The sequence below is a fragment of the Panthera leo genome, chromosome D2 (assembly GCF_018350215.1).
Source record: "Panthera leo isolate Ple1 chromosome D2, P.leo_Ple1_pat1.1, whole genome shotgun sequence".
Classification (NCBI taxonomy): domain Eukaryota; kingdom Metazoa; phylum Chordata; class Mammalia; order Carnivora; family Felidae; genus Panthera; species Panthera leo.
In genome coordinates, this window is record NC_056689.1 from 61381160 (window position 1) to 61402625 (window position 21466).

General features: G+C 51.1%; 1 protein-coding gene across 4 annotated transcripts in view; it reads right to left on the reverse strand.

The window, feature by feature from the left end:
• Positions 1-21466, reverse strand: part of SH3PXD2A (SH3 and PX domains 2A) — a 235296-nt gene that overhangs the window by 123487 nt on the left and 90343 nt on the right. The window lies entirely within an intron of this gene.

A 21466-nucleotide genomic window follows, 5' to 3' on the forward strand; every position in this document is an offset into this window, starting at 1 on the left:
CCTGGTCCCGCCCACCTCCTCACTGGCTGCTTGGGATCTGAGCAGTATAGTGTTTCCCTGGCACCCTCTGCCACTTATCTTCCCCACCCGAGGCCAGACACTAGCTCCCTTCAGCCTGTAGCAACCTTTCCTGATTCAAACCCCCGCCCCCTAAAAACACTGTGTCTCCCACGCAGCTCCCATTTCTCTCCTTCGGGACGCTCTTCCATTAGTCCAATGCAGAGAGCAGAGAGCAGAGAACAGAACACACAACAGAGGCAGCGATTACTTACTTGACCCGGCCACCTGGGGGCGCTAGGATGACTCCCACAGGCGAGCCTCCCACACGGCACTCTCCGCCCCCTCTCCCACAGGCTCAGGGAAACACTCTTGAAAAAACCCGGTGGGCTTTCGCCACAGATGGAAACCTTAACTCCTCTTGCAGCCACAGCATGCTTACAGTAAGAACCATCACATCCAGGAGAGAAAAATGATTTTCCAAATTCTGATTTGGAGGTTCCCATTCCCCAGTACAGAGCCAGTCTTAAAGGAACAGAATCTTTTATTCCCCCATCCTCAATGGGGCCCCATGGGATTTATGGGTGTCTGCTAGAAAGAAAACACCTAGTCCTGGCACATCAGAAGTTTTAATACATCTTTACTGAATCACAGAATTGAAGGCTTTTCGAGCAGCCTTGCAGAGCTATGACCAGAATGATTTTTTCTTTCCTTTAAAAAAATTTTTTTTTAATTAATTAATTTTTTTGAGAGAGATTGAGAGTGAGAACAGGGGAGGGGCAGAGAGAGAGGGAAAGAGAGAATCCCAAGCAGGCTCCGCACTGTCAGCACAAAGCCTGGTATGGAGCTCGAATTCACAAACTGTGGGATCATGACCTGAGCCGAAATCAAGAGGCGGATGCTTAACCAACTGAGTCATCCAAGAGTGCCCCTACTCTTTTAAAATTTTTTTTTGTTTTAGCTTTCCTTCCTTTTTTAAAACTCCTTTCTTTTTGAAGTATAATACACACACAGAAAAGTGCACATGCATGTGTATAGCTCAATGAATTTCACAAATGGAGCCCACGTAGGTAACCAGGGCCCAGGCCAAGAAACAGAATCACCTGCACCCCGGAAGACCTTTGCTACACCAGAGCAGATTTTAGCTGGGGTTTGTTGGTACTTCTATACTAGTATGGATGTTGAAACTCTAGCCTGGGTGGTATGTGTCACAGAGAAGGGGGCACTGACACATTCATTGTTTTGGTGGCATTTACTTTTATTTTCTCCAGACTTACTTAAAAATATATGCTTTATGATTTGATTCAAGTTGCAGCAAATTGAAGGGCTCAGTGAGTCTCGATCCCTGGAACGAAGTCCCTTTTCTGTGAAGTGTGAATACACTTGTATGAATTGTTGTCAACAAGGGTAAATGCTTACCTACAGCATTAGCTTTGGGAAGAGCCGTGTTCACAGAAACAAACCCTCTGAATTTGTCAGCTTGTTCTCCCTTGTTTGGAGAATGCCCAGGGTTGGTCTTCGGCCCTGATATAGACTGGAGATACCTCATTAGCTATACGTTCTCACTTTGGAGAGAACGTATAGTGAGCTATACGTTCTCACCACACGCTGCCAGACAAGGGCAGCTCAGGTCTTATGAATCACCTAGAAGGTAGCCGGCATCTAGGGATTCCCAGTAGATATCAAATTAGGGAAGGATGTTGGCCACGAGAGCACCATGGGTTGGCAGGAAATATAGGCTGGCCCGGCCCAACCCTGGGAGGTAGATAGAGCATTGTGGTTGACCTCAGGCGTGCCAGATAGCTCCAGGGAAGGGAGAGGATTTGGGATTAACTATAACAGTGCTTAAAGTGGCCACACTTGAGGACAATTGCCACTTGGATGCCACTGGGGTTCCTTAAGGCAAAGACTGTGGTCTCATTCAGAGCTCAGCTTGGACACGGCTGAGCACAGCCTAGAAAGTGCTTGGTAGACTGGTGTAATATGTATACTAATGGTGGGCCAGGTGGCAAAGGCAAAAGGCACTGACCTTCTCAGCCACAGTCATACTGGTCTGATTTCACCTTCCAGCTGTGTTTTCCTATTCTTGGTCCAGTGAGAAGGTTAAAAAAAAAAAATCAAAATCTAGGACCATTCATCTGCCAGCAGTAGGATCAGAGGGTGGGTCGCAGAGGGTGGGTCGCCTTTTGAACCTGTGTCCTGGGGACATTAACAGGCCCCGGCATCAGCCTTCTCATCTGCCATGTGGGATTACAGGGCTGAGACACCAAGTGGAAGCAGCACGCGGGACAAGCACAGCACACAGAGCGGGGCACGCAGGAAGGGTCCGACACAAAGTGCCTGTTGTTACAGAGAAGGGAAAGGCCAGATCACTCCATGTCTGGCTAACAGCCCGTGAGTCGTACGGTGACCTTTCGTCTGTCTGACTCCCAGTCCATTTTCCACCCAGTAGCCCAAATAACATTCTCAAAACGAAAGCTTGCTTAAACCTTTCAGTGACTTCCCAGTGCGTGGAGAATAAAATCTAAACTCCTTTCCATGGCCCGAGAGGCCCCGCAGGGTCTGGCTCATGCCTCCTTCTGCAATCAGGTCTCATCATGCCAGCCATGCTGGGCATCAGTTAATGCCACAGACATGCCCAGGTCTCTCCCACCATGGGGCCTGTGTGCATACGTCCCCTCTCCCAGGACACAGTCCCCACGGCCCTTTGCACAGATATCGCCTTCCATACTTCAGATGAACGCATGGGGAGGCCTCGGCAGTACTGGGTCTCTCTGCCTCTCTCCCAGCCCTCCACTGTCTCCTCCCCAGAATTCACTGCGATGTGTAACGGTCTCACCTCTTTGTATGATGTCTCATTTACTATTGTATCCTCAGGGCCCAGCACAAGGACTGGCACACAGTGGCCCCCAGTTGACATTTGCTGAATGGATGTGTGTGTGTGTGTGTGTGTGTGTGTGTGTTGATGCCCTCTCGCTCTAGACTGTCTCTCTTATTTACACAGTCACATACACACAGACACACACCCCTGAGGGGACTAGCACATGTAGCTCACCCTGCCCATGCTGGGGGCCACAGGCGGGATGGGCTCGCCCTCCAGGACCCAGACAGAGTGGGGCCAGAGAGTGTGGTTAACTCAGAGCCCAGCATCAGGGCCAAGCTGTCCCCACCGTGTGGATGTGGGTGTGGAGGGCGTGGTGGGCAGTGGCTCAGCACCCTCCCTGTGAGAGCCAGAGAATAAAAGGCCCTATTCAGCCCCAGCAGCCCCAGCTCCTCCCTGCCAGGGGAGGCTGCCCTCAGGAAAGGGGACGGTGGGACGCTGGGCAGAGCTTTCCGGCAGCCTCTCCCTGTGGCCTGGCCCACAGCAGGGGCCAGTGGTGGGGGGCAGCCCAGGGGTACTGGGCCTCCAAGGCACAGTGACACAACAGAAAGGCCCAGCCAGCCCAGGAGGCTGTGGACAGGCAGGGGCAGCCCTGGTCCCAAGGGTGATGCTGAAAGACACAGTTTACTTCTGATGGTCTGTAGCAGAGGAAAATCCCCAGGATGTAGAGGCCCATTGGAAAACAGCCGCACAACCACAGGCCTGGCCGTGCCAGCCAGAGGGAAGTTTGCCTGGCTCCCTCTGGGTGGACACAGTCCCCCAAAGACTGCCTTTCTTGAGCTTTGGCTCTGTTGGCAGAACTGAGCCCAGTCAACTCTCTTCAGCACCCTCCCACCCACACAGTTGCTGTGGTTCCCCGCCCTCCGGCGAGGGTAGTGAGGGTCATAAAAGTAATAGGTAACATTCACCAAGTATTTGGTGTGAGATAAACACTGTGCTATGTATTTTATATTTATTCTTTTATTTGATCTGATGACAATCTATGACCTAGGTACTGGGTACTGTTGCCATTCCCATTTTATGGATGGGTGAACTGATTTTTGGAAAAGTGACCTGAGTTACCTGCCCAAGGTCACAAAATGAGTAAGCGGCAGAGCTGAAATTTAATGTGCCATGGCCTCTTTCTTTAGGCCGTCTGGAAGGGCCTAGGCTCTTAATGAGTTTGCTCTATTCCTTCTTTTCTCTGTACCTTTTCTCTGTGTATCCTCTTGGTCTGCCTTCCCCAAGAGCTACGTCTTTTTTTATTTATTAAAAAAAATTTTTTTAATGTTTATTTATTCTTGAGACAGAGACAGAGCGTGAACAGGGGAGGGGCAGAGAGAGAGGGAGACACAGAATCTGAAACAGGCTCCAGACTCTGAGCTGTCAGCACAGAGCCCCACGCGGGGCTCAAGCCCACGAACTGTGAGATCATGACCTGAGCTAAGTCGGACGCTTAACTGACTGAGCCACCCAGGCGTTCCCCTAAGAGCTACGTCTTAACCCCAGCCCAACCCCATGAGCACGGTCACCCAGCACCACTTACGCACTCACCGACAATCCAGCCTTCCTGAATGTAGGTGCTGTGCTGGGGGCCGGGGTGTGATGAGGCACCATGCAGACACAGTCCCTGCTTCTCAGGGGATGCAGTCTGTGTGGGCATTGCGTTGCAGTGTCATCTGTTACAACGGGGATACACAGGAGGCAGGACAGGCCTGAAACGCGGTGGGAATGAGCCAGGGCAAGGGAAGGGGAAAGAATGTTCCAGAAGGAGGGAAGAGCCTGAGCAAAGGTCCAGAGATAACAGGATCCAGCTAAAGTAAAGTGAATGCGTTGGGAGGTTGCGGGCGCAGGTTACGAGTGGTACTAGAAGAGACCGAATGGGTGACTGGAGTTTGATCACATGGACCACACAGAGCGAAGCAGAGCCATTCAAGTTGTACTGTTTGAGAAACACCGGAGATCCTGCACCGTCAAGGCCAAGGACCACAGTGTCTACCTGGGGGAGTGGGGGGAACACAGGCACCATCAGCCCATTCTAAAGCAATTCTCCCTCAAACCTTAACGCTGAGGGTCGGGGACGGCACGGCAGGGGGCGGGCGGCACACTTGGGCCTAGTCGCTGGTGGGACACTCACAGCACAAGCTCAAGCCCGTGTTCTCACCAGTGTGGACAGCTACCACAGTCCAAATGGATCCTGGGGTTAAAACCAGGAGATCAGGTCACCATGTCCAGACCCCTTACTCTCTGGGGTCAAGGCTGAGCTCAGGGAGGGCCATGGCTTGCCCAACTTCACACAGTGAGTTAGCAGCCAGGCTGGGACTCGGCAGGGCAGCTGGTCCAGCGGCCCGGTTCTGGGGTGGATTGTGTAGCTCTTGCACCGACAGGTTATGTTCCCCTGGGCCCCGTACTCAGCTGTCTTTCCTACTTCTAATTTCTACCCCAATCCTAACCCCACAACAAGAGCTGCCACCATTGACACAATTTCAGAGGAGCCTGTGGTAGTTGGCCTCCAACGTGACCCCTGGTGACGCATACCTCAGGGTCACTTACTTCACACGGTCCCCTCTCACACTGTATAGGGCTGATCTGTGAAGCAGCAGGACCCTGGGTGTCCTCCCCGTGGACAGGGTGACTTCCATGACTAGGTTATAAAGGACATCACAGCCCCCTTCTTGTCTTGCTCTGAGATCACTCATGTTGCAGGAAGCTGGCCACCATGTTGTAAGGACACTCAAGCATCTTATGGAGAGGTGCATATGGCAAGGACCTGAGGCCTCCTGCCGGCAGCCAGCACCAGTCTGCCGGTCAAGGGAGTGAGCTGTCTTGCCCAGTGAGTCCCCGGTCACGCTTTGTGCTGACATCTGGACCGTCACTTCCCAAGAGATGTGGTATGAAAACTGTGCAGTTAAGCCGTTCCTGAATTCCTGACCTACAGAAACTCTGAGATAAGAAATGTTGGCTATTGTTTTAAGCTGCTAAATTGGGGGCGGGAGGATGTAATTTGTTCCACAGCATGAGGTCACTGACCCAGGCCCAGCACTGCTCATGAGAGAGCCCCTGGGTTACCTGAATCAGACATATTTGGAGCATTCAGGCTGCTTTCCGAGAGGAGGGAGCTTTGTTTTTTCTCTTATGTTTACGGCACGCACATAGCAAAAGGCTACACCATCGTTGGTCTGTGTAAGAGCTAGCTTTGCTAGCAAAGAACTTTGCCGGCACTAAGCAAAATGCGGGTGTCATGCTAAAAAGGGTATGGGGGATGAGGCTACGCAGAGAGGCTGGTGCTACTGTAGAGCAATGCATCAGAGGGAGCAGTTCTCTACCTGCCAAGATGCACGAGCTCCAGGCATTTCTCCCAGGCAAACAAAATGCAGCGTGTACAAGGCAGAAATAATGGATGAGGACAAGGAGGGAGTGTACCTAACTCCTGCCAGACTGCCACACCAGCAGGTAAGAATAAAAACCCCACTTACATTTTAAAGCATCCTGGGCTTAGAAAGAACTGACACACAATCTTATTACATTACCCTTGTTGACTCAAGATAGGCAGTTCTGGTCCCATTCAGTCATTCACTTGACAAATTTGTTAAGCAGCTACTACTATGTACCAGGTAACACTTTCTTTCTTTCTTTCCTTCCTTCCTTCCTTCCTTTCTTATTATTACCATTATTTTTTAATGTTTATTCATTTTTTGAGAGAGACAGAGTGTGAATGGGGGAGGGGCAGAGAGAGGGAGACACAGAATCCGAAGCAGGCTCCAGGCTCTGAGCTGTCAGCACAGAGCCAGACGCGGGGCTTGAACTCACAAACCACGAGATCATGACCTGAACTGAAGTCGGATGTTTAACCGACTGAGCCATTCATGCGCCCCTATTTCTTTATTTAACAAACATTTATATATGTTTACTATGTGTTAGGCACTGGTGTAAACCCTTTGAAAATATTAACTCACTCCTTACAATAGTTCAACAAAGCAGATACCATTATCCCGCTGACTTAACAAGGAGATTGAAGTATACAGGTTAAGTCACTTGCCCAAGGCCAAACAGCTAGAGGCGGCAATACAGGGATTGGCACTAGACTCCACCCTCTTAACCAAGATAAAATCAGGCGCGGTTCCTGTTCTTCAAAACTCCAGTTTTGAAAATCCCCATGATCACAGAGGAAGAAAGCCCAGAGATACGTTCTGAATTTCCCCAGGTCACACAGTACTGAGACTAAAAGCTAGGGTCCGATTCCAGGCGGCTTTACTTTGCTCCGCTACATGTATCTGCTCACAAAGCAGGTTTAGGAGAAGATAGGTGTGAGGGCAGTGAACAAGGAAGGAGTTTCTAGAGCCCAGAAAGAGACAGGGTTTCTCTAGGACCCACTGGCAAGTCTGGAGTATCCCGAGAGACCCCAAAGCAAATGAACAAAGCTCACTCACTGTCCAGGCCGTCATGATTTGTGACTGTCCGCTGTCTGCCGGTATTCATGTCTCCAGATATTTTGGGGGCAGTGTTATTTATAGACCATGTTTCTATTTATATTTTCATTGAATTCCTGCTAACCCTAGCTAGATTCTCCCCACCCCACCAAAACCTAGAGAGAGAAGGATAAAAACTCATTCTCACCAAGTAAGTCAGGGGTTCAAAGGTGAAGGTCAAAGTCTTGGCTGTGTGTGCAGTCTTTCAGCAGGAGCCCTTTGCAGGGAAGCATTCAAGACAAGGGGGCTTTCTGCACTTTCCAAAGGAAACGGGGGGTGGGGGGAAGGGCACAAAGCTGGCCTTATACAGAGGAAGCCATATTCTGTCAATGCAGTGGGATGTGAGGTGGGCCTACGAGACCTCTGTTTCCCTAAATGTTTTCTCTTTTGTATGATGTTTCATCATTGGACATTTATTCCTTTGGTCTTAAAAACTATTAGATTGCAAAATATTGGGACTATGAGAAAACCCAGACAGTATCAAGTCCAATCCTAGTATTTCCCAGATGCGGAAACTCAGGCTCAGAAAGGTCTAGGACTTGTTCTTATGCCCCCATGAGAACATATCTGAATGAATACACTGCAATCTACTACAATGCACAGGAGACCATCCTAATTTTGGAGGAAGAGCTGTCAGGAACAGCGAAGTAGGCTCAGAATTCCTCTCACACCAAGTTTTAGGAATGAGCAAGTAAAACCATGTGATGTTTCCTAAGGTTCTATTTGGTGCCCCAAATGAAAACTCTCTGGTTTAGGGCCACAGAGAGAAACAAAGGTAAAGTAGGATTTCTTTCTTCCTCAATTTTAGTTCCTTGTTGAACCGTGGTTTACTAAACTGTGATGACTGTTGCTGCATGGTTACTTTATGGGTATGTGTTTACAAAGCCTGCAATTATTCCCTTCTGGTAACTATGCCTGCAATTCCAGATTTGGCCACTAGGTGGCTGGCTAAACTTGGGTAGGTTAAGTGAAAAGTAGCCGAAAATAATCTAATCTAGGCAAGACCTTTACTGTAGGAATGTGACACTTTATTAAGTGCCCAAAAAAGGACAAAGCTGATCAATGTCTAATTGATAAAACCATACAAAACTTGAAATATAGTTTAAAGAAATGCAAACACTCTAGTATAGGTAGTATTCCTACATTTCATATAACAAACCTCCAGGCAGTACATCTTTGGTCAAGCTCACTCTGCAGCAAGCACAGCCAGGACATAGAGAATAGTGAGTGGTCAAGAGCTTGGAAGTGGAAGGACCTGGGTTTGAATCCCAGCCCTGCATCTTACTAGTTGAGTGGCCATGGGCAAGTCATATACCCCTTCCAGCCCATGACTCTTCATGTGTAAAGCGAGTAGCTGTCATTAAATGAGGCAATATAAGCACAGAAACACTTTGCACGATATCTGGCACAAGTATGTACTTAAATCGTAGCTATAATGCTCAGGGAGGAATCTTTCCTTTATAACCAACTGTTTAATTTGCTAAACGTTCCAAGCGGCACACCATTTCTCAGGAAGCTGTTTGCAACTTTTCCCCTATAGCCAATTCCACAAAAAGTGATCTCTGGGCCACCTGCTAGTAAGAGAGAACAGCTTTGCCAGCCACATAGGCCTTACTAGCCATCTTCACCAATTACCAACTATTAAAGCTGCAAATTCATTTTTCAGATCAGAAAGAAGCAGCTGGGAGTACAAACCTTGCCAAGCAGAGAAGGCACCAAGTTAACAGTTACTCATTCATCTCAGTCCTCCTCCTTTGGCTCCCTTATTGTGGAGCTTAGGTTTGCAATAATTGTTTTATAGAGAAGAGCAAAACATTCTCCTTTTAAAAACCAGGGCCTGTTTGTCTGTTTGTTTTTGTCTTAACCCTTTTGCCAGAGACTTCTTCAGAGAGACCCAAGCACTTTTCCTGCTCCTAACCCTGCAGTATAACTGGACAGACAGACTTTAGACATACTTGTGCCGTGCCATCTTCAAAACCACAAGGGATTCACAGGACAGTCTCGCCCACTCCCAATCCAGACAGACTTCTGAAATAAAAACCTTAGCATCTTCTTGGCCCCAAACTTCACCCTGTCTTGGAAGAGAGGGGACTTACAGAGTCCTGACTTAGAGCTGATGAGGGAGTGTGGCTGGGGCCAAGTGTCCTGCAAGTTAGACTGGTGGTGGGGGACAGAGGCTTACGCCCCCATCCCACAGGGTGCCAGAAACGGGTGGGGAACTCAGGTCTGCATAGCTCTTACCAAGTTACCTGTGTGAAGCTTGGGTCAGAAATTAATTCACCGAAGCAGGTTCAGTGGTTTGTATTACACGGATGGACTAAACACAGCCATACACCAGGGAAGTCCTGAGGACAGAGTCAGCCTATGGAAGGGCTTCACTGGACCTTAAAACAGTGCTTCTCAAACTTTCCTGTGCATGCCAGCACACAGCAGACTGTGATTTGGTGTGTCTGGGGTGGGGCTAAGACTCTGCATTTCTAACAAGCTCTCAGGTGATGTTCGTGCTATTCAACTGTGAGCCAAATTCTGAGCGGCAGACCTTGAAACGCACAAGACTGCGTGCACAACCTCACTCCTGGAAAGGCTCCAAAAGACAGCTCACCCTTTTTTGTCAAGCTCCATTCACCAAATCATCACCACGTATTAAGTGCTTACTGTGTGCTTAACAGGTAACATTTCATTCAATGCTCTCAACAGCCCCGGGGGAATCTCATAGATGAGGATTCTGAGGAGGTGCAGAGATGCTGAGTAAAGCTGGCCCAGGGTCAGGCAGCTCCTGGGAGACTGAGCAGGGATCTGACTCAGGTTCATCTAGCTCTGAGGCCTCCAGTGCTGAAAGGTGACGCCTACCTGCCTCCACCGTGAAAAAAGCAATTTCAAGTTCAGACAACCAGTGCCACGTAGAAAGCCCTGGTGTGAGTTGTGAATCTCGATCTGTCTGAGCCCAAGGCCAGGTTCAGGTCTGTCAGAACCACCATGCTGCTCTAGAGCTGGCCGAGCTGCGGAGTCACACGCCTCCTTTTGGCAATGCAGCTTTGGAAATTTTCCCTGAGATGTGCCCCGATTCATTCTCGCTAAGGTGAAATCTGGACCTTCTGCTCTGGCCCAGGGAGAAGCAGACGTGTCGCCCCTCTCCCTCAGACCCTGCCCCTGACGGGTAGAGGAGACCTAGAGCTGCCAGACAAGCCCCACCCACCCCATGCACTTCCTTCTCTGCCTTGTGAAGGTGCGTTCAAGGGAACAGACTCCACCTTCAGGCCATGCCAGTCCCTCTGGCCCACTGTGGTCTGGAGGCCAGGCGGCCTGGGATCTGGGGGCCCCTCAGTGGACATCAGTCCTTGGAACAGTGCAGGTAAAGGAGAGGAGGTGTTTTCAGGGCCCAGAGCTACTGTACTGCTCGAAGCCAGGCCGCCTCTGGATGAATGGTGTGTCAGTTCATAAGCGCCTGGGGAGGCTCCAAGGGTCAGCTCAGTTCCTGCCAGGGAAGAGCTCTGGCTTGAGGCTCCATCCCTGGGCCGGGGTCCAGTTGGGGTGACCTTGGCGAATGGTGGAAGGGTCAGGCCGGGGACACTGTGGAGATCTGCCACCAGCGCCCCTCACCTCTGAAGGAGGGGCCTTGAGCTCCCTGTCAATGGGCCTCAGTGTTCTGCCTCCTCCACCACCACCCACTGACCCCCCTCGCACTCCCCACTGAATCCAAGACCCAGAAAACAGAGTGTCTAGTGCCCAGAGGCTCCTGGGAGGGAGGCTGGGGGCAGGCACTCCCCACCACAAAACATCCTTCACATGCGCCGGAGGCTTCAGCTATCTCAGAATGGAGGGAGGACATCATCCCCTTTCACTCCCAGGGGCGAAGTCCAAGGCGGGGATGTGGGGAGGGTGCTGGGAAGCCCCGGTTGGCCGTCTTGGCCAGGGTTGCCCTCAGCAGAACCATGCGCATCATCATTCTCTACTTCCCCCCTCACCCCCGGCCCTCAGCAAGGCCTCTCGGATGTTCCTCTAAAATAGGTCTCAGACTGACTTCTCTCCACAGCATCGTCCAGCCTAGGCCCCTCAGCTTAAAACCTTTCAGACACTTCCCACCACACGTGACAAATCCTCACCCCTCAGCGCGGCCCGTGACAACGGCACAGCCTGGGCCTGTGTGGCAGCCACACTGAAAAGTTCACGCAGCCTCATTGGTCAGGCTTCTCACGGCACCACCAGGGGCTCAGAACCTTCCTCCTTCTCCCGCCTCAGTTGCCTTCCTGTTCTCACCTCTGTCACACCTGGGCTCAGGGAACTGGCCCCTCAGTCATCCAGACGTGAGTATGTGTTTACTGACAGTGCCCCCCTCCCCGCCGCCCAGGGCACAGCAGTCCTCTCTAAGCACAGAGTGAGGGCATCTGACCCTCATAAAAGAACACTTAGGCATCAACTAAGGAGATGATTTATTTTCACAGGGAAAGATCAGGAATGTCGCAGCCACCTGAAATCACCGGCATCTGGTGATTCCGCCAACACGCAAGGCGATCCCCGGTTGCTCTGGTTTAACTTCCTCAATCCTGTGCCTCACTGACTGGCAAGAGAGGCACCCGAACCCAGCGTGTGGACTCCCGGGTCTGGGCACATCTTACTGCACGTGAAATTAAACGGACCGACAGGCCAGTGGAAAGACACACATTTCTACTTAGATCAGAGGCCTCCTGAGGGAGGTGCCAGTCCATTCAGGGCTGAGGGTGTGGGTGGGTATTCAGCAGGTTGATTCCCTTCTGGAGTTATCTCTGGACGAGGAAGACAAGTTGTAACGAAGCGGCCTGACCCTTTCTCTGGTCTCAAAGTGTGGGGATGACACAGGGGAACAGCTGAGGGACCTGATCCATGTGTACCTTTGAAAGCCATCTTCTGGTGGCGGCCTGCTCTGCAAAGCCCCTTATTCCCGGCGAGAGCTGGCAGCCCTAGAGCTGAGAGCCTGTGAAGCTGGTGGCCCTGCCGTGTGATCACGGTGAAGGGGCCAGGGCTGCTCAGGCCCCTCCCCGCCTTTCATCCCAGATCAGCCAGCTGGGTTGTCAGCTCCTCAGAAACCAGCTCCTTATGACCTCAAGTTACCATGGGCAAGAAGCAGCAAGAGGTGCCACCGGGGCTGAGATGCGATGCGTAGGGCTGAATCAGCACAGGGAGGGAGGGTAGGCGGGGGGGGGGGGGGGGGGGGGGGGTGTGGTGTAGAGCAGAGGCAACCCCACAGCTGTGTCCTGCTGCAAAGCCGTCTGGAGGAATGGCAGGTGCACAGCACCAGAACTTCTCCCTTTGAGCCACACAGCACTTGCTCTGCACTAACTGCTCGGAACGTCACGCCAAAGCATCGTTAACCCATTTGACAGATGAGGAAACTGACTCGGGAGGCCGTGTGCCTGGGCCAGGGTCGCACAGTTTATGCAAGCTTATGGAGCTGTCTCTTTCCTGGGTAGCTCTGCCATGAGAGACACGCTTTGGAGCTTCTGGTTTCCACAGCTCCTGTCTGCCCAGCTCTCTGTGGTGACTCCGTTCCCCCACATCCCCCACATCCCCCACGTGCCTCATACGCTTCTTGCTAATCTTTAAACACACGCCTTCAGTTGCACTCGGGTCATTGACCTTGCTGTCCCCTTAGCCTGGCGCCCGAAGCCCTCATTGCCCCTGTCACCTCTGCAAAGAGGCCCTTTTGACCACTAACCTCAGATGCCCCAGATCACAAGACCTCGTTATTTTTCTCCCTGGCACTTATCACTACTGGGAATTGCTCATTTATTTGTTTGCTTTCTGACTCCCCCACTGGAAGGTGAACTTCCTGAGAGCAGGGACTGGTCTACCTTGTTCTCAGCTGCATCACCAGTGCCTCCAGCTAGGCCTTGGAACACAGTAGGTGCTCAAGAAATACCTATGGCAGGAACGAACAATGCAGCTCTTTCTCGTAGCGTTCAGAACCAGCTGCCAACAGCAGGCCCTGAGAACCACCCACTCCAGATTACAGAGTGAGAGAATAACTTTGGGGGTGGGGGCAATAATTACAGCAAGAGAGGACTCAGCACTCCCAGGGGAGGTTAGAGGAAAGCCACGTTGAAAACAGTACACAGTGCCTCTTAGGCCTGTAATCTTGTCCATCTTCTTAAAACCCTGGCATTACCAGCAGACCCTATTTTTCCTACTCTATCACGTAGAAGGTTTGTCTTTTCCTGCCACCCAGGTCATCAGTGAGGCTCAGAAGCCTCTTGGGCACTCTCCCCCAGGGGCTGCCATGTCTGCCAGTGTCTGTGACATGCTGCCTCCCTCCTGGTTTCCAAGGCCCTGTGGGGAGGGCTTTCTCAGGCTGGTGCCTGGTGTGGACACACAGAAATGCCTACAGCCCAGGGAGAGAGCCAGCTCTCCCCTACGCCACAGCCACGGACCAGCTCTAGCCAAAGACATCCCTTCCCCCTGCTTCCTTCTGTGCTTGAACAAACACCGGATCTGCAGCGCAGGGCCCTGGGGGGCAGGGAGAGGAAGGCCCCAGAGACTGAGCCTGCAATTCACCCAGCACCCTCCTGCACTGTGGCTCCAAACTGCCTCTTCATTAAGGGGCCGGTATGTAAACTGGTGAGCCAGTACAAAAGAGCGGAGCATGCCTGCTGTCTAAAAATACACCCCTCTAAGCTCAGAAGATAATAAGGCTGGTGGCGCCTACTTTGATTATGGCTCACTTTTATTCCTAAGCTACCCAGCTTCTCCAGGACCCATCAGCTCAGAAGCACTGATGGCTATAGGTGGGACTAACTCAGCTATTAGGAGGAAGGGGCTTTCTAGAAGCTCAGAGGCCCAGTCCCAGCCAGCACAGAGACACAGATGGCTTGGGAGTGGGAGGAAACCTGCAGAGTGAGCTCACCTCTTTCTGCTCCACTGCATGGCTTCTGAAGCCCCTTGATCCCTGGTCACAGTTGTTTGCTTTTTACATCAGCAGCTACACTGTCTACTTCACTCTGTAATGACCATTTCCTCCCAGGGAGCCTCCTTGGACTGACAAACTCAGGATACACAGGAAATCTACTCCAAACCCAGGATGGGCAACAGGAGATGGATTTTCCACAACAGTCTTTTAAAACAAGGCAGAAAGTTCCATGTAAACAGTAGGCTGCCCTGAGAGGCTGCTGAGCCCACCATGCTTGGCCCAATGTCCTAAAGATCATCATTTCTGTCAACCCCTCCAAAAAGCAGGAGACCCCAGAAAGCAACTAATACACTTGTGAGATCATCTCCCTGGCACTCCTGCATTTCTGCGTGTCTTAACAACAGAGCACTAACTGCTTTTGTTCTGGATTACCTTTTCAAAGGTGTTTGTAAAGAAACAGATTAGAGGACAGAGGTAGTGTCTTGCTCCAGAGTAAACAGCAGGTTTGCATATAGCCTTGGGACACAGAGATAGGGCGTGTCTCCAAGGAAAACAGGGTAGGTTTGCTTACTGCCCGCTATAAGAGATGTGGGCTCCCTGAGATCTGGCTTCCTCTCCTATCGTGTAACCCACAGGCATTCGTCTGGGCACACAATTCACCCCCACAGGGCCTGGAGGCAATGGGATCTGACACAAATGTGCCATAATAAAGCCTTTTGTCTGACTTGGGAGCCTCATATTTTCTGCTGGCCTCCACGAAAGTAGGGAAAGCTAACTGTTTGGCTTGCAAATGTGATCACATCTCAGATCTTTCGCCATTCTTGAGCAGAGTTCTTCTGCTCCTCCTGGGGGTCAATGCTGCTGCCCCAATCCCCATGCTCCAGGTCTGCTCTGTGTCCAACAACCTCAGAAGGAGCCCAAAGTTATCCCAGTATATGGAAACCATAGAAAGAAGAATTTATCTCCAAAGAAGGGGTGCTCTGCTTTGCAAAAGGATTGATCCCATGACTCTTTTAAATAGAATAGTATTTAGGACAACTGAAAGATGATGTGATTTGTCCCACAGAACTAAATTTGCAGAGATTCTCAGGAATATGCCTTAATGTAAAACAAGATTCACCTCTGCTTTCCACTTGGAGATAGTAATGCCAAGAAGTCAGGCCTGGGAGTGGAGCTTCTCAGGGACTATTGTCAACCATTGCCTCCTTCTGAAAGACCAGCCAGCATGCCTGCCCACTAGCACTCACCAACCCCTTACAATAAAAATTCTTTGCTCACGTCTTTAGCTTTGGGAACTGACTCCTGCCAATATCAATTTCCTGGCTTTGATAATGCACTGTATTTACACAAGACATTACCACTGGAGGAAACTGGGCACTTGGTACACCCCTTGGTGGCTGTGTGATGGTAGAAGGTGACTTGACTTCTCCTTAAACTGGGAATAGAGTCACCTACCCTGCAGTGTGGTGGTGGAATTGGAGGGGAGGAATGTGGAGTGCCTAGTAGTTTTGCAACATCTTGTGAGTCTGTTTCAAAATACAAAGTTTTAAAAATGCTGTGACTTAGGAAAACCAAATAGGTAATCTTGGGAGACTCATAATTAAATGAAGACCGTGCTCTGAAAGCCTGGGGCTATCCTGTTTGTAATTGTATTAAAATAATAATAAACTAAGCTGTTTAAGTGTGGAAAAAAAATCAATTACTCAGCTGCAGTGACCTCAGGACACTCAATAGAATGAGAGCACTTACAGGTCACCTGAGTCCCCATGAGGTTCAGGTCACTCTCTGCCCCATGTAGTGCACTCCTGAAGCATAAGACAGCGATGGAAGCTGGAGGGACCGCTGCGGTGCTGGGTCCTTGGGCAGAAACTCCCAGGTCCCTAGTCTGGAGGATATGGAACCAACCAAGTGGGTGGGGGAAAGTTTCCAGCTGAGGCTGGCTGGGGCAATTCCTCCCTGCCCAAAAAAGGTACAGGGCAGGGCAGGAAGGAGGACAGCACTACTACTTAATGGCTAAGTAGTGGGGGAAACTGAGTTGACTTCTTTCTAAAATGGGATAATGGCCCCATACCATGCCATAAGGACTGGAGAAAAAGGTTGTAAGAGGGCCCAGCACAAGGCCAGACACACAGAAGGAGCTCAATAAAAGGTATCCGTACATAAGGGAGAATGTCCAATTTGTGATCAACCAATGAGTCTTAAATGTTTTATTTTTTTAAGTTTACTTATTTGGGGAGCCAGAGCACAAGCAGGGGACAGGCAGAGAGAGGGAGAGAGAATTCCAAGCAGGTTCCCCACTGTCAGCACACAGTCCAATGTGGGGCTCAATCTCACCAACCGTGAGATCATGACCTGAGAGGAAATCAAGAGTCGGATGCTCAACCGACTGAGCCACCCAGGGGCCCCCAACCAATAAGTCTTAATAAAGCACACACTATGTGTCTGGCCCCATGATAGAAACGTGAGAGAACTAGATAGGGGCCTTGTCTCAAAGGGAGGCCACAAAGGTCAGTGAAAACAGCTAGGGGTATCTCCCTCTCTCTCACCTAATGTGGGGTTTGGAGGCCCAGGCATGACTGGAGGGATTCCTTCCCCTTCACCCCTTCACTCACTCCCAGGGCATCAGGCCCAGGCATAATTCTCTGCCTCTTCCTGCCTGAAAAACCACCTGGCTTTTTCCCAGAGATGCCTTTCCCAGAGATGCTGGAGAACCACCTGTCCCGCATGAAGGTCATAACTTCTCCATGCCCCTCCTGCGGGCTCTGCAGGCCTCACAAACACACAGATGGGCCAGGGCATAGTGGATCTTCACTTCTAGGCCCAGAAAGCAGGTTCTAGAGCCAGTGGAACAAGTGGGTTGTGGACAGTTCCCCTACAAAGCCTTATCCAGGATTTGATCGATATGCAAATGTGAGACCACTGGTCTGGCAATTGCACCGGCTGTCTGTCATCACCTTGTTGGCCCTGCTCCCAGCCACCCTCCCCCTAACCCGACTCTAGCAGTGGTGCAGGACAGTCTCCTGGGATGGAGCCTCTGCCTCTGGCCACGGAAACCCCAGACCCTCACCACTTTTCAAACCCACAGGCTGACCCTGAACGCAGGCCATACACTACTCAGACACACCACAAACTTGTGTCCTAGATCCTGAGATTTATGGCTCATGTGTGGGATTTTTTATTTTTTTTTATTTATTTATTTTTGCTAGGATTTGACTGGCAGATGAGGGCTTGTTAACCATGGGAAGCCACAGATTCCCTCTCTTCTCTCAATTCCTTTGCTTTCTCTGTCACTTCCACCAGCCAGTCAAGCTTCCACAAGCCCCCTGGGCCAGGCACGACAAAGCAAAGCAGCTAGCTAATGCTCCAAACACATCCCCTGACCCCAGGCCCCAGAAATGCCCATCACATCTTGGCACCTGGGAAGCTAAAATCGAGACTGTTCTGGAGATAATGGGTGTTCTCTGCTTTCTCCCCCTGGGTGTTCCTTGCTCTGAAAAAGGGCTGGCAGAGCTGCTCCCGAGGTTGGCTGCTAAGCCTCCTGAGGGTTGGAAGAGTGAAGGCAGCTGGTGTGTGTGTGACTCAGGTTCTGCTGAGTCACGCTGTCAGGGCTGAGCCTGCGGGAGTCAGCAGGTGACCTTGGCTGCCTCCCCAAAGGCAGGACGTAGAAACAGAGACTTAACTGGTGTTAGATAATACAGTAGATGTTGGCCCCTGCCCACAACCCCCTTACTAGCACATGCTCTCATCCCTCACTGCTGTAGGTGTTCGCCACTGGGGGCTCACAGCTGCCCCTTCTCCAAAGGCATGTCCCCTGCCCTCAGCCCTCGGGGGCTATTTGCCCACACTCCACGACCTCTGGGGGAGAGGAGGCCTCCAGAAAATGGATGACCTATGGGGAGTATAGAAGGTGTCTCCGACACTGGGATAACTCTGGTGCCATCCACCTTGGGCTTCTTCCCCTGACCTGCCCTGCTTCTCTCACTGCCTTGGGATGTGCACCTGAGAGCAGCCCTCCAAGTCAACCGGGGAAGAATCCTCATCTCAGTCTCTACTTTTAAGGAACCTGACCTAAGACAGGAAACATTCCACATTGCGCTTCTCTCTTCCCCTCTCCTCTTGGGTTTGGGGCAGGTTGGGAACCCTCGTGCCCACGCGGCTCTCCCTAGTTTGGTTCCGACTGCGTTGGCTTCTTTTTCCTTGCTGTCCAAGTGAGGGAGTGGAGCATGAAAGGGTTAGGTAGTTTCTCATGGGCAGGGGGGAGCGAGGCAAAGGCCTGGGAGCCCCAGGATGGGATTCTGCACGGCCAGCAATGCCCATGCCAAAGTCCTGGAAAGTGAGTGAATAAGAGAGAAGCATCGGAGAGGAAACCCCACTGTAGGCAGAGGAAAAAAGCAGCAAAACAGGGGAAAGACAAGTTCCCTTGGATGGGATGGGGGCCAGTCAACCTCATTCCTCTCTACAATGTCACCCACTGCACACAGGTCCCATCATGTGGGGGCCAGAAGGGATCCTCTGTTGGCCTTTCCCAGGAGATGGGAGTGGCCATGGGGGCAGCAGACTTTCTTTATTCACAGCTGCCATTTATTGAGCAGCTGCTATGGGACAGGCTCTGTGCAAAGTGCTGCCCATGAATTCTTTTACCCTCATCACAATCCTTTTAAGAGGAAATTGGGGGCGCCTGGGTGGCGCAGTCGGTTAAGCGTCCGACTTCAGCCAGGTCACGATCTCGCGGTCCGTGAGTTCGAGCCCCGCGTCAGGCTCTGGGCTGATGGCTCGGAGCCTGGAGCCTGTTTCCGATTCTGTGTCTCCCTCTCTCTCTGTCCCTCCCCCGTTCATGCTCTGTCTCTCTCTGTCCCAAAAATAAATAAGAAACGTTGAAAAAAAATTTTTTTAAAATAAATAAATAAAAAAGAGGAAATTGAAGTTCAGAGAGAGCCCCAGTGCCATAGCAGTTGTGGGTTATCCTCCTGGGGTGGCTGATGGGGCCTGAGGTCAGAGATAAGGTTCTGGTGCTGGTTACACCTCCTGCTGTGTGGCCTGTGTGAGTCTGTTAGCCTCCCTTAGCCTCAGTTCCCTAGTCAGTAAAATGGGGATAATAACCTCACTGGGAGGAGCAAATGAGACTACACGTGTGAGTGTGCTGTGTGAAACACTAGGCGCGTTTCAGGAATTGGCAATAATTGGGTCCTGCTAGAGGCTAGCCACAGTTCTGAGCCCCTGAAACGTATGAATTCATTCTATCCCGCCAACAGCCCCATGAAGTAGATGCTAGTATCCTCCCTATTCTCCAAATGACAAAGCTGAGGCATATACAGAAGTTAACACATTTGGCAACTGACAGAGCCAGACTCTGGAGGGGAAGGTCAGGCAGGCCGTGTGACCCCCCCAGACGTTGGACTCTGGTAGCAGCAGGACAGAAGACTTGCACTTCCCCCACCCCTCCAAGCCACCGTCCTTGGAGGTCAACTCCAGGGCCCCCTCCATTGCTTTGCTGCCGTCCTCAGCTCACAATGACACACTCCAGACACTCAGAACAGCACCGTGCTAGAGAGGGTCACTTCCTGCCTGCACTGGTTCCCTGATTAGGGAGTAGACTCTGCCTCTCTCATCTCTCTTAGTAGCTTGAAGGCTCCTTAGATGAAGGCAACACAGCTACATCTTCCCTTGACTCGCCAGGCCATCCCAGCCCCTAGCCCCAGGTAACTTATCCCAGGGCCTGTCATAGGCTGAGCCCCTCACTGCAGACAAATGATGACGAGGTGATATTTCCCTGGAGAACTGGCCACCAGTGGGAGAAAAAGCCCATCCCTCTCGAGGAAATAAGCAGCTTTCATGCCCCAAGGCCAAGCCCACCTCTGATACCAGGGTGCCGCCCTGGCCTCATGTTGGCTCTGGGACACTTGTGTCCACAGCATCCCAGCTGGGCTCCCAGGTCCTTGGGGGGGCAGAGCATCTGGAGTGTACTGGAGCAGCATCTAAGGTCATACAAACCTAGGTGTTGAACATTCCAAATTTCCTCAGGACTCAGTGCAAAGCCAGGTAGAACATGGAAGTCCCCTCCATTCACTCCTCGGCCAGTGACGGAGAAGCAGTCCTCTGCCTCCATGGAAGAAGCCTAGGGGTGAGATTCTCTACACCCCCACTGACTGGTTCCAATCTTGCCCAAACCGTGGGATGTGGAAGGGCAGTTCTTCCCCATAGCTAAAGTGATTGTCTGCAATTTTAGCACGAGACTCACAGGACTGCCAGCAATGCGTGTTCTTGTCTTCCGCTGCTTTAGCAGATGTGGGTGTATGAGGACCACCTTTCAGAGAGGACCAACTCACTGAGGGCGGTGCCCCTGCATGTGTTTTCAAGTCACCAAGTAGGTGCTGACCACAGGCTGACGGGATGTCAGAGAGTAATGAGACAGAGACCCCGCTCCTTGCGAAAGTCCCACTGACTTTGCCACTGCTGGGCCCAACAGCAACGGGGGCGAGGCCCACTGTAACCCAGCCCTGCTCACTGGCCTGGGGAAAGGCAGAGGATCTGGGGTCAGGTTTAGGGCAAAGAGCCCAGACTGGAGAAGATTCAGCTCTGCCACATTTATGAGGAGTTACTTAACATCTCTGAACCCTAACATCTTTATCCCTCAAGCAGAAATCAGAATATATACCTCAGTATGGACATTTGTATACAATAACAAAAAAAGCACTTTGTAAGCTATAAATTGTGCACCAATTTCAGACATCATAGCAACAGTAGATCATGACACATCTGGGAAGTTTTCCTCTAAATTATACATAATCAATTACCTTGAACATGTTCCAAAATGGTGTAGTGGTTAATGGCCTTTATGACCAGAAAGACCCAGGTTCAAATCCTGGCTCTGCCAACTCACAGGTTGTATTATGTAAGCTCTCAGAGCCTCGGCTGGATAATGTGCCAGGAGGACCCAAGATTAGACATGGGGAGCGTGCTTAGATTAAGGGTCTCTGTGATTACAATGGGATTAGTGGAAAGAGTTCAGCCTGGAGTTCTTCATCCTCTCATAGAAGACTTGATCTGTCTGTGCTTTCTGGAAAGAGGAAGCCAAAGTCCCAGAGCCTAAGAAATTGCTTAGAAGTTGCATGGCCTGGACGCATAGAGGTGGCCTGGGACGGTGGGAGAGGTCCCTGTGGTGGCAGTGGCCTTCATAATCAGGGGCTTCCCATCTTCTGGGAAGTTATTAGTATGAAGATTCCTAGGCCCACCCTGCCTAGAATTTCTGGCTTAGTAGCC